Source organism: Hydra vulgaris, chromosome 09 (genome assembly GCF_038396675.1).
Source record: "Hydra vulgaris chromosome 09, alternate assembly HydraT2T_AEP".
NCBI classification, from domain to species: domain Eukaryota; kingdom Metazoa; phylum Cnidaria; class Hydrozoa; order Anthoathecata; family Hydridae; genus Hydra; species Hydra vulgaris.
Genome location: NC_088928.1, coordinates 1,792,837 through 1,805,622, shown reverse-complemented (window position 1 = coordinate 1,805,622; position 12,786 = coordinate 1,792,837). Strand labels below are relative to the sequence as shown.

General features: G+C 27.9%; 1 non-coding gene across 1 annotated transcript; it reads left to right on the top strand.

The window, feature by feature from the left end:
* Positions 1–4,964: 4,964 nt before the first annotated feature.
* trnal-aag (transfer RNA leucine (anticodon AAG)) lies at positions 4,965–5,046 on the top strand. Its single transcript has one exon. It is a non-coding gene; the product is annotated as a tRNA-Leu (tRNA).
* The last annotated feature ends 7,740 nt before the right edge of the window (positions 5,047–12,786 follow it).

Genomic DNA, 12,786 nt, shown 5'->3' with positions numbered 1-12,786 from the left:
CTAAACTCGTTTATTTAAGTGGACAAAACAATGGGTACAATATATAAACGTAAAAATAAAAAAAAAATAAACGTAAAAATTTATTTTGGTATTTATTTAAATTTATTATGAATTAAGTTTAACAGTTCCATGGTTTAAGTAGTATTAATTAGTATTGATTAGTAATATATTGAGCATTTATTATTTTTAATTACTTCTGCACATTTTTTAGGCATTAAATGTACCAGCTTGCTGTCTGCACAGAAATGGTAAACCAAGAGTCCTCAACCATTTTCCACTGTTGAAACAGGGACGGATCCATCATTTATTGGTCTTTGAAATGGCTAACTCCAAAAATGGAAAAAACTCCAAACATTTATATGTATATACTTCAAATACTGTCAAATAAGGCAATTATCGCAATTTTATGACAAATAATGTTATAAAATTGCGTTAATTGGAGCCTGGGAACATAAACGCCCCAAAATTTTCGTCCCCTGCAACTATATATAATTTCATTGATGAATTTTAAATTTCATAGTAAAATATTTTAGCGTTCAAAAATTATGACCATATAAAGTTTTCCCGGAATTTTAAAAACAAATTATTGTAAGATAACACTTTGTTGTTTTTTATTTATGTTTTTAGTTATGCCCTCGTAGCGTAGATTTTGTCGGATGCGGTACTTTTAGGCATTATGCAAACTGCAAATTAAAGTATGTTCATACTAATGTTAAATGAAAATGTTTTGCATAAAATTTTGGTGACTGAAGCCTGGGAACAATAAAAAGTATTTTAGGAATTATAATTAGTATATCAAAACGACTATTTGAATATGTTACATTATATAAGTAATAAACTGAAGTGTTCACAAATTTTATATTTTTACAGATTTAAATGCTTTATATTGATGATTTTTCATACAAATGTTGGTGTATATCTTAAAAAACTGTGTTTCTCATATTTATATTCATTAATATCCATTTATATGTTGCATGTTCAAAAACAAAAACAATTTGTAGTTTGTTTTTTTGATACCTTGTATCAGTTGATAGACATTTAATACAAAGTATCAGATTATTAAAAAAAATGTTTGTGTTGAGGTTATCTAAGTAAAGCCAAGATCCAAGCAGGAGTGCAGAGTCCCAAAAGGACTCTGGATTTGTATGCTACAAAAAGATTATTTCAATTATTGTGAATTTCAAAAGAGGTATCATAGATGTAATGACTTGCAAGGCTGCTCAGTTTAATGGCTTTTTATTAAAAAATTTGTGCTGGCAAACATCAAAAAGAATGTACAAGTAACAAATTATTTGGTTTCAATTTATTTCTGAAAATCCTTTTGCATTTTGATTATCTCGATTTCAAAAATTATATTTGTTCAAATTAATTAATATATATTTTTTAGACTTGGATTTTATTTATATTATTTCAAGATATTTTCATATAACTTTTATAAAAAAGATAAGATATTCAAAATATGAAAATATTTTATTTCTATTAGTTTTTATAAATATTACCTGTTATAAAAATATCAGTAAGATGACACCTTTCTCAATGTTATGCTTTTTGTTTTATTTTAATAAATTAAGGCTTATATGTATATAGTTGTTCTATTGGATTAAATTTAAGTTATTATATTAGTTTAAGAATAAATTATTCTATTGGTTTATGAATAAGTTAAGGTTAGCTATTTAATCCACAACATATCTAAAGCTAGGCTGTTCAACAAGCTATGCAAATTACAGTGTGTGTAGATTTATGAAATAGAATTTACAAATTGAATGAAAATAGAACATGTATGATAAATTGATAGGACAGTAGTAATTTTTTATTTTTGTTTTTTAGGTATTGGTAGGCTATACTCGACAACTTACATTCCTGCCACGACATCAAAAGAACCTTAATAATCAAAAGAACCTAAAGAACCAAAAGAACCAAAAGAACGAAGTCAAAAGAATTACAAACAATTTAAAATAATTTTCATAGCAGCATTTTCTAAGAAGAATTTTCCCTTTATTTTATTTACTAATTAGATTACTTATATTTTATAATTTCTTTAAAGTATTTTTGGAGATTTTAATTTTGGTGTTTTACAAAATTAAAAAAAAAATTATTTTACATATAGATTTTTGATAATTAATTTTTATTCAGAAGTACAATGACAATTGTAATGTCCAATTTTTGTAGTATTTTTTCTGCAAATATCAATTTGATATTATATTATTAATGTGAAAGTATAATCTCAAGATATAGTTAAAACAATGGTAGCATGAGGCATATAAACATACGCTTTGAATAAAGTTTAATTAAAGTTTAGCGCAAAATGTCTGTACCGATACCGAAACCACTCGCAAAAACTTTTAAAATTGATTGGTCTATTAAAATTTAACTGTTATTTCTATGGTTTTCACTTACAATGACTGTAAGTGTGAAAACGCGCGCTAACTGACAATTGGGAGATTTTTGAACAAAAATTAACGCTGAGACAACTATTTGTATTCACATGTATTCAAGCTAATTTTTTAACAGTGTATAGCTAAAGTCCTAAGGTGTATAACGATGTAAAATTTTTCACCACATCAATCCACATTTTTTAGATATTATTATCAGGTCAAGTGCGCTCTTTTTCAAAAATGGAATTATTTGAAGTATGGGGGAAATATAATCAAGAAAGAAATTCTCGTTTATTCGATTTTACTTTACAAAGATTTTGTGTTACTGATGTAACTAATGTAACTAAAGGTTAAGAGAAAAATTCTTTGCAGTTAAAAATTTCATATTTGTCATCAAAGTTCGCAACAAAATGGCCTGCAGCACATATGATGGTGGACCTTTTTTTAAACAAAAATAAACGTTGGTTAGAGGGAGCATATGTAGAATTTGAAATAAGTATATATCAGTGATGTCCCTTTTCATCATCTAGAGGATTTTAAGGAAGGCCAAAAAAAAACTTTGACGACTCGTCCTTTAAAACCAAAAAACGGAAGGCTAAAGACTTTGTAAAATTGCAAAGCGCAACTGAGTTGATCACCGCTGCTGAAGTATTGTATGTCGGAGCACAGAAACCGCTGCTGAAGTGTTGTATGTCGGAGCACAGAAACCAGGCTACTTTAATCAGTAAAAGTTTCGAACCATCAAAAAAAATAAAATCAAAAGGCTTTATTTGTGGTGCAAGGCAGTTGAACCGTGACGAGGCATTAGCTTGTTACATTGACTCTAAATGTACAAGTCGTTCTTACAAACAGACGCGAAAGTCGTCTTTAAAGGCAAGGCATATAGTATTTCCATCTTTTTATAATCTATGCAAGTCAAAAAAGTTATCCATCAGATGAACATATTTCTATTACAGAAATACGTGTCGAAATTAACCAACAAACCATACTTGATAAAACTATTAAACGCCTAATTAAAGCCCAGTGTGAAGTTCTTAAAAATTACACTTTTACTATGCCGTTTACATTAATTAGTAAATGGGGATGTGATGAATGAATGTGATGGGAGCTCTGATCACAGCACTTATAAACAGAGATTTACTCTAATGCCACTGATGAGTTTCTGTGTGTATTTTTATTTGTTCCGTTGAGACTGAGTGACGGCCAAAATATTATTTGGCAAAATCCGCGACCTTCATATAAACTTTTTTTGCCGACCAATTAAGTTTCTTTTTTCAAAAGAAAGAAATGTATTTACTACAACAGAAACTAACCAAGTTTAAAAAGAAGTATCTCAACTTATTCCAACATCTATAAGATTTAGCAAATCTCAAATTGCTGTTAAACATGATCTAATACTCTCAATGATAGATGGAAAAGTTTGCAAAGCCTTGACTGACACAAGTTCCCAACAAAAATGTTATATATGTGGTGCAACTCCAAAAATGATGAACTAAAAGACTTAGTTGTTTAAAAAGAACATTATAGTTTTGGTCTGTCTACTTTGCATGTTTTTTTGAGTGCATGTTACACATTAGCTATCGTTCAGATATAAAAAAAGTAGCAAGCTAGAAGCAATGAAGATATCAAACAAAAAGTTAAAAACTATATTGATCTTATTGTAAGCAAGCCAAAACCTGACTTCGGGAATACAAATGATGGGAACACAGCTCGCAGGTTTTTTATGAAGCCAGAGTTAGGCTTCATAAAAAATCTGCGAAGTTATAAAAACATGTCTTCTTCCAATCAGGCAGTTATCGGTAAAGTCTCAAGAAGCCCGTATTAAAGATTTTTGTCGATTCCGCGAACATCATACAAGAAAAAACTCACGTATTTTCATAAATATAAATTTGCTCATTATGCTTTTGGTAGCATCAGATCTTGTCATCAACTCATACAGAGAATTGTGAAGTAAGTAAATTACCGAAAGAAGTTTTAAATTTAATTGTTCCACCTGTAATACCACCACAGCTGGTTAGATATACAATTCTGTGTGGTGATGAAGATTATTTAGAGTCCGATTCTTCGAATAGTGAAAATAACAATGATTCATCCGATGATGTTGTTAAAATGAGCGGATAACGTAAAATAAAAAAAAATATTTTATTTTATTATAAGTTATCGGCTCAATTACAGCATATTTTTTTATTTTTATTTTTGGCTAAATTTTATAACATAATTTATGTGTTGAAATAAAGTAATATTACCTAATTAACTTTTTTCATTACTAAAATTTAAAAATTCTCAAAACTATAAAAAATGTTTACATAAAAAAAAACTAAAAAGTAATCAAAAAAAGCGTACTAATCAAAATATTATTAATTACATTCTTTGGAATCAAATTACAGAACAAAATAATTTTGTCCATCTAGCTTACATAAAGTGGTTCACTTTGTGTCTGTTTATATATATTTTTTATTACTTTTATTTTATGAAAACGTTTTTTTTTGCATTTTTATTTTATAATTGCGTGAAGAGCAAAATTTATTTAAAAATTATTAAATAAAAAAATTTTATAAATATAATTTGCTAAACTTCTCCGTCTCGCAAGGTAGAGTGGCCGAGCGGTCTAAGGCGCTGGTTTAAGGCACCAGTCACTTCGGTGGCGCGAGTTCGAATCTCGCCTCTATCAATGTCATTTTGTCGTATTTTTATAATACGACGTTTAAATTCAATATAATTATAACGAATAAATTCGTATAAATTCACGTATAAATTCAATATAATTCGTATTTCTATAATACGACGTATAATTTAATACTGAAAATTTTTGTTAAATATTCGCTTATTATATTTTTACACAATGCAACTTTTAAAAATTAATTGAGTTTAGTGAAAAAAACGGGTCTTTTCCAGCTGACACAGACGTTTATACGACGTTCTCTGGACGTCACAAGTTCGCAGGACATTCTTAAGACGTCCAGCGGACGTTTTGTGCCCTCTGGGTTTTATCACTCATATTTTTATTAATGTAGAAAAATCAAGACTTTCAACAATATCGTTTTCAATCGATAGTTTTATTCAATAGGGTTCCAAACTTAAAAGTCTATCCTGACCGCTGGAACGTTTTGATTAATTTCAAAACCCAATAGGCATTTTGAAAAACCTCTAACTGAGAAAACGCAAAAATATTTAAAAAAATATTGAAATAAAAAGCAACCTAAAATCATATAAAATATTTCATACAAGACTCTAATTTAAATTAGAAACCTGCTGTTTTATTTTTTTCTAAGCATTAGAAAAACATAAAACAGTAGGAGTTTTAATGGATAATAGATTTTATTAGACATTAACTTTTGACAACGCAACTTGTTATGTGAGTTACCTCGATAGATAAACAGTTTAAAGCGAAATTTTTTTGCTGTTCAAACCGATTTTTTTTTTTTTAGAACAGCCAGGAAGCATGTTCGGTTTTACATTAATTAGGATTAGTCGTTCATCCAATTGTTAAAATTTTCAGGGTGACAAATTTTATTTTCAGTATACCGTGAAGGATTTTTTTTGTATTTTTAACTTTGTCACGAAAGCACATCTTAGAAAATTCCCAAAACATAGGTCTGTTTTTGAACAGAACCTCTAAAAGAATTTCAAGTCGTAACTTGTAAATATCAGTGTTATTTATTTTCTCAATGTTAAATTTACACCAACTACTTGCATCCATTGGGTTGTGTGGAATCTACACTGTGGATAGTGATGGTTGCTAACTTTTTATGATGCAAAATAACAGTGGCAAGCGCGCTTTGCGGCCACTCAATAACTAGTATCATGGCTTACTTAAAGTATACGGCCTTATATTCCACATATTTGTCGAAAAATTCGAAGGCCATTTAAAAAGAATTACTGCGCTTTAAAAAGCAAAGCAAATAAACAAACAAAATACATTTATTCTTAAAAATACTTTCTATTGAACAACAACGAAAATTAATTTCAAGAAATTTTTTTAATTTCTTACATTTTTCTAGAAAAAAAAGAAATATCGTTCATTAAAAACTTGTTAATTCTATTTATTCATAGCTTTTTTCTTTGCATAAAACTAACTATATTGTCCATAATAATTCCATCAGTAAATATTTTTCTTTTATTATTGAAGAATATATTACTGATTGTTTTGTTTATGAGATTTATCCCAAGTTTTTGGTGATCAGAACAAAGGATATTTTCTTTGAATAAAAATGTTTTTAAAATAAACTGAGCAGTTGTTCTTAATGGCAAATCGGTGTTGTTCATTACATCAAAAGTAAAGCCTAAAATTGCAAAAGCATCATAAGTATAATTATCCAGATTGGTAGATGGTATAGCCAATCGTCCCCTTGATAAAATTTAAATATATTGTTTATCTGGAGAACCATATTCATCTACTCCAATCATTAGTTCATTACAGCATTTACCAAATCTTTTTAAAATTTTCTTTGCAATATAACCTGCAATATGAAAGGCAAGTTCTCTGCTATCTTCTGACAAAGAAAAATTATTTAAAGAAGTGCACTGAAGTTTTTCCAAAACATTGTTTAAAATATTTTTATGATCATAAGTCTTTTTGAAATCACTATTGCGGATGTCAATGCCTTCTTTAACAAAACTTTTAAATTTGATAATTCGCTCCGAACACAAAACATCTTTTAAGCTCACCAAAAACCTGCCACCGCTCATCTGTCTGTACTGTCCAAACCTTCACTCTATTGGATAACTTTGAAATCTTGCAGTCATGACAAATTTATAACCATTGTTTAAAAGATCTTTAATTAAAAAAGCATGATAATTAAGTGCTTGTTTAAATGCTGAACTAGTTTTAGTAGACATAAAAAATTTCTCACAGTTCAAGATTTTTTGTTTTTCCCAATTATCAATCCATAATGCCATTACTCGTAAAAATTCTGGTTCTTTATCATGCATGATAGTAGCATTTCCTAAATAGTTAATGGAATAAAACTGGTCTTTACTATTAGCAACAATCCAACAATTGTAAAAAGCCAACAGCATCCTCACGTAAAGGAAAGTATGATTTTAAACCAGATATTTTCATTAAACAAGTGAAGAGCTAGTTGAACATTATATTTTGCTGGGCGTAGCGCTTTATTCGTTAGTTTTGAAGCTTTAGGTAAATCTGCACCTAAAGCAAGGTCTTTTTCATGGACGTCATGAAACAGTTTCCAAGATACTTCTCCACCTTTAACTGTAATATCATCTTTAAACCCAATAAACTCACATGGGGGAAAAAAAAACGTCTTTCGATTTAACAAGTTACTTCTCTCATTTTTAATTAAATGTACTGCATCATAGAATTAAAAAACTTTTCTGCAGTTATATAAAATTGAGAAGCTATCAAAGCCAATTTTGTATTCTGATAACAATTTATTTAATGCAGAAACATTGCTTGCATGATTATCGCACACAACAGCTCGCATAACAAACCCACTATTAAGTAAAAGATTCAAAGTTTCAAGAATCTCATTTTTTAACCAATCACTATCAATATTTACAACTGGAATAGCTTTTATAATGTATGGGATGTTTTCCTTAGAACTGTTTATCATAAATCAAACAATACTTTTGTAGAGTTCACCAACATTGTTTACGCCTGTTAGAGTTCCACTAGAGTATTCGGCACATTTTTGTAAACAACCCTTATAAAATAGTTTTACGTGTAAACTCTCGTCAATTCATATACACTCAATAACTTCTGGTATAGAAAGCTCATTAAACAACATTTTGTAAAATACAATATGATCATTAGATTTTAGCATTTGGTAGCCACTTGGGTATGGAATATCAGCAATGCAATTTAAATTTTTTATTAAATCATTTTTTAAAAATTAGCTGCTTTGATCATTATGGTAAATACCTGTTGGACCCTGTCGGAGATTTTCTTTCCAAATATAACCCTGTTGGAGATTTTCTTTCCAAATACATTGTCGGTATAGATGATTTTGGTTTAACATTTGGATGTATAGTTGGTATTGGTTTTAACTTCTTTATTAAACGAAATCTTTTTTCTTGTTTTCCGTGTTTTAAATATTTTTCCTGAAAATATTTTGAACAAATAACTGATGACTTAGTTGTAGGTATGTTACATGAAATTTTTAAACTCATCAAATTTTAGGTTCTTATATTTCATTAAAAAGAGCATCATTTCAATATTCCAAAAGTGAAAAAATTTTCAAAATCAAACCACCCTACAAAAAGTTATGAGGTTTTACGTACCGATTTTTTGATATTAGGATTTGTTGAAGAAACTGTGGTCAAAAATAAAGTTTTTATTAACTAAAACTATTATAACTTAATCAGTTCTTATCCAAAAGTTTTATCTTGGTATCAAAAGATAGATACAAGAGTTATCTACAAATTTATAAAGGTTTCTAGATTACGGGCACATCCGGAGGCACAAAACCACCATCCATACCGGCAATAAAGACTAACAATATTTATAAAAAAGTGTTTTTTTTAATAAAAATGTAAATTTTTATATACAAGATGTTTTGTAATTACCTATCAGACCACAGTCAAATATAGAAGTTTTATCATTGTCTTTGGGTGGATGTAGGCGTGATGGTTTCAAACATCCTATTATCAAAAATGACTCTTTTTTTTTATAAATATTTATCTTTATAATTAAAAAGAAATCTAGTTAAAATCAAAAATTATATTTTACTACTTTACAACATCACTAGTAGCGCACCCTTTGTTTTAAGGGGTGTAGATGGGGGAAGGAGCGTGTCATCGCCCCCCCCCCTTTTTTTTTTTACAACCTAAAAAAAGTTATATTTTTAATGAGATTCGAAAAAATACTTAAATGTAATTAAAATAATAAAATTTAATATAAAAACATCTTTTACCAAAATTCAAAAAAAATCACATAATGCTTAGTGAAAGTTATAGATGGTTCCCCCTCTGACCTAAAAAAATTTTTAAAACAAAAAATGTTTTATAATATTATTTTATTTAATTTACATCTTGGCTTTTAGTTAATGAATAAAGTATTAAATTCCCTTAATGAAACTATATAATAATCATTGTTAACAATAGACACGACGTGAATGTAAGCTAGACCCGTCTATCAAAAAAATTGCAAGTTTCACTACTCGCTTTATAGTTTTGCAAGTTCCACTACTCGCTGTACATATTTTTTGCAAGTTCCACAACTCCATGTACATATCTTTGCAAGTTCCACTACTCACTGTACATTTTTTTTTGCAAGTTCCACTACTTGTTGTAATTTTTTTGTGCAAGTTCCACTACTCGCTGTAATATTTTTTGCAAGTTTCACTACTCGCTGTAAATTTTTTTTGCAAGTTCCACTACTTGCTGCACACTATATATATATATATATATATATATATATATATATATATATATATATATATATATATATATATATATATATATATATATATATATATATATATATATATATATATATATATATATATATATATATATATATATATATATATATATATATATATATATATATATATATATATATATATATATATATATATATATACTCAAAAAATAGTAAATTCAAGTAGTAAAATAATAAAATGCATGTCCAATAATCAAAAAAATAATGGCAACATTAGGAAAACGTCAACTCAATGAAAACATCAACAACAATGTCAGCAACTAGCTGGAACTTTTTCATATAATAATCAACAGCTTCAGAATCATTTTCTTTCCTAGTTCAGTAAGAAATAGTAATAGCCTTTCTGTGTTTTTTTAAAGTTTTTCTATTCTGCTATTGTGCAAGACTGTCATTACTGTATCGGAATCATATCATTCATAATTATTATTGATATAGTATGTATTAAATATATATTATATTATAGTATAAATTTAATATCTACTATAACATAGTATATATTAAATATATAATATACTACAAATATAATATACTAGAAATAGTATACTAAATTTAATATACTATAAATATATTATATATGTCTATGATATATTCTAAATACATAAAAAAGCAATATATTATATTATTATATTATATAAAGCTTTTTAAAAATGTAATAATGTGATTAGACTGAGCAAAAAACATGTATTATTGATTTAATATATAATAAATGTTATTTTTACATTGATACTTTATAAATGTAATATTAGTACTTATATCACAAAAACATTGTATAGAAAAATCACATAAATTTTTTAATAATAATTATTATTGGCTTATAAAAACGAATATTTAATATCCTTCGGTACCCCCCCTCCCTTTCTCCCCAAACAGAAGTCGGAAAAACAAAATTTAAGTACCAAAAGTGAGGGTAAAAATAGGGTATCTGCTAGTTAAAATAAATTCTAGAAATTTGGCATGTGCATAAAAAACGTATAAACTTAAAGAATAGGATAGAAAAAAAAAAGATAGTTATCTTCAACATTTACTAAGCACAAGAAGTACAACACACTTTTTGATATAAATAAATAACACTTTAACTTTTGTCAATACAATAAAAAAATACTCTTTAAAAAAGTTCAACTAATCTACTTTTAAAAAAACTTCTAAGTTAATATAAAATTCTAAAAAAATATGCTACAAAACACCATCCTACCATACTGCCTAAACGCCAAGTTCTAAAAACGTGGAACAGTTTTTTAGCACAAAAATTGGTTCTGTAAAACGCGGCATTTGACATACCTATTAGTTGGTATCCAGTTTTGTCTATTTACAAATTTTTTCCATTTCGTTCTTAATTCTTCATTTACAGGAAATGAAAACACTGGCACCACATCATGTCTGGAATAATGAGAAAAACAGCCAACAACACAACATTTGTTAACCATTCTTTATTTTCAATATTTCAAGTTTAGATTTATGTAGATTCGTTACATTTTTATTCAGAACCGCATAGTAAACTGGCCATCTATTTTTTCGGCAAATATGCGGAATATTAGGCCGTACACTTTAAGTAGGCCATGCTACTCAATGCAACGAAGACAAAACGAATAAACTCGTAGAAAAAGCCGATAGGCTATTTCTACGATAATTTTAAACAAATCCGATTGGTTGTTAGTGGCAACCGAATAACTTTTTATTTATTGGTATTTAATTTATGCAAACAAAGAATTCGTAAATAATAGCAAAATATGAAGGGTCTGTTAGTTTTGCAGGAGATATAACCATATAATAATAACTGATGTTGATATATTTATAAAAAATATGTTTTTTTAAAAGCAGTTGGAATGAGTTATGTAATATATACTTCATTTTGCGCTGTGCTAACAACAAAAAGTATTTAACTTAACACATTACTGAAGCCATGATAACTATCTCTATCGACTTAGCGTTCGAAGATATAATTATTTTTATAACAATAAGTTAAATGTAAATTATGTACTTATAATACTTTGAAAATGTAAAAAAATGTAATTATAATACTTTGAAATTATTGTTATAAAAATAAAAGAAACCAAATGTCAATTAAGGTTTACTACTTATATAAAAACGAAACGAGTATGAAAAGGAAAGTAACTTTTATAAAGTTTATAAAGTTTACCGCCTCTGTTTTTTAATCGTTTACGCATTCTGAATGCAGTAAATTATTTTTTCAAGATGGCCGAATAAGTCTCGAGTATTTTAAAAAATGATACTAAATACCGAAAACAGTTTTTTAAATGGGGCTAAAAGTTATGATTATTTATGCAAAAACGACTTTGGTCGAGAAATTAATACTACCATAGTTTATCTGAATCTAACGTGACATTATTGTTTAACATACTCATTTAGGTGTGGTATTGAAAATAATAACTTCAATTTTTATAAAAGTTGCTTTTTCATGGATAATTTTCCCAAATCATGTCTGATTATAAATGTCAAGTTACATTCATTGAAAACAAACACCAATATGTGCTTTTATGAAAAAATCAAATCCATAGACTTATCTATAGCTGAGCCCCAAAGGCACTTTATGTTGAAAACTACATCTTTTCTAAATAAAACTACGCTTGCCGATTTGATGTAGTTGTATAACTTTTACCAGATTATAATAGTGGCTAAAATAATCTTTCTATACATACCAAATATGTCATACTTTATGATAAAAAAACTTGCATATATTGTAATTGAAAAAACATACATATTTGTTCGGAAAAACATGTACCATGCCTTAGTTGCATTGAGTAGTATTCTGTCTAATTACCAAACCATAGAAACTATAGACGAACAACAAGTCTTCTCACTTTTTATCCGACGACGTATTCTTGCCGTCGACATAATCTACTGGCACGACGCTGCCGTGCCTTGCTTGTACCTTTGCGTTTTGCTCATCGGTTCTACGAAGGTCGTTCGTCCACAAGTTACGATGGTAGCTCTTTTAAATATTCAAACTCGCCTGACAAATGGATTTTTTTTTTCATTAACTCCCATGAG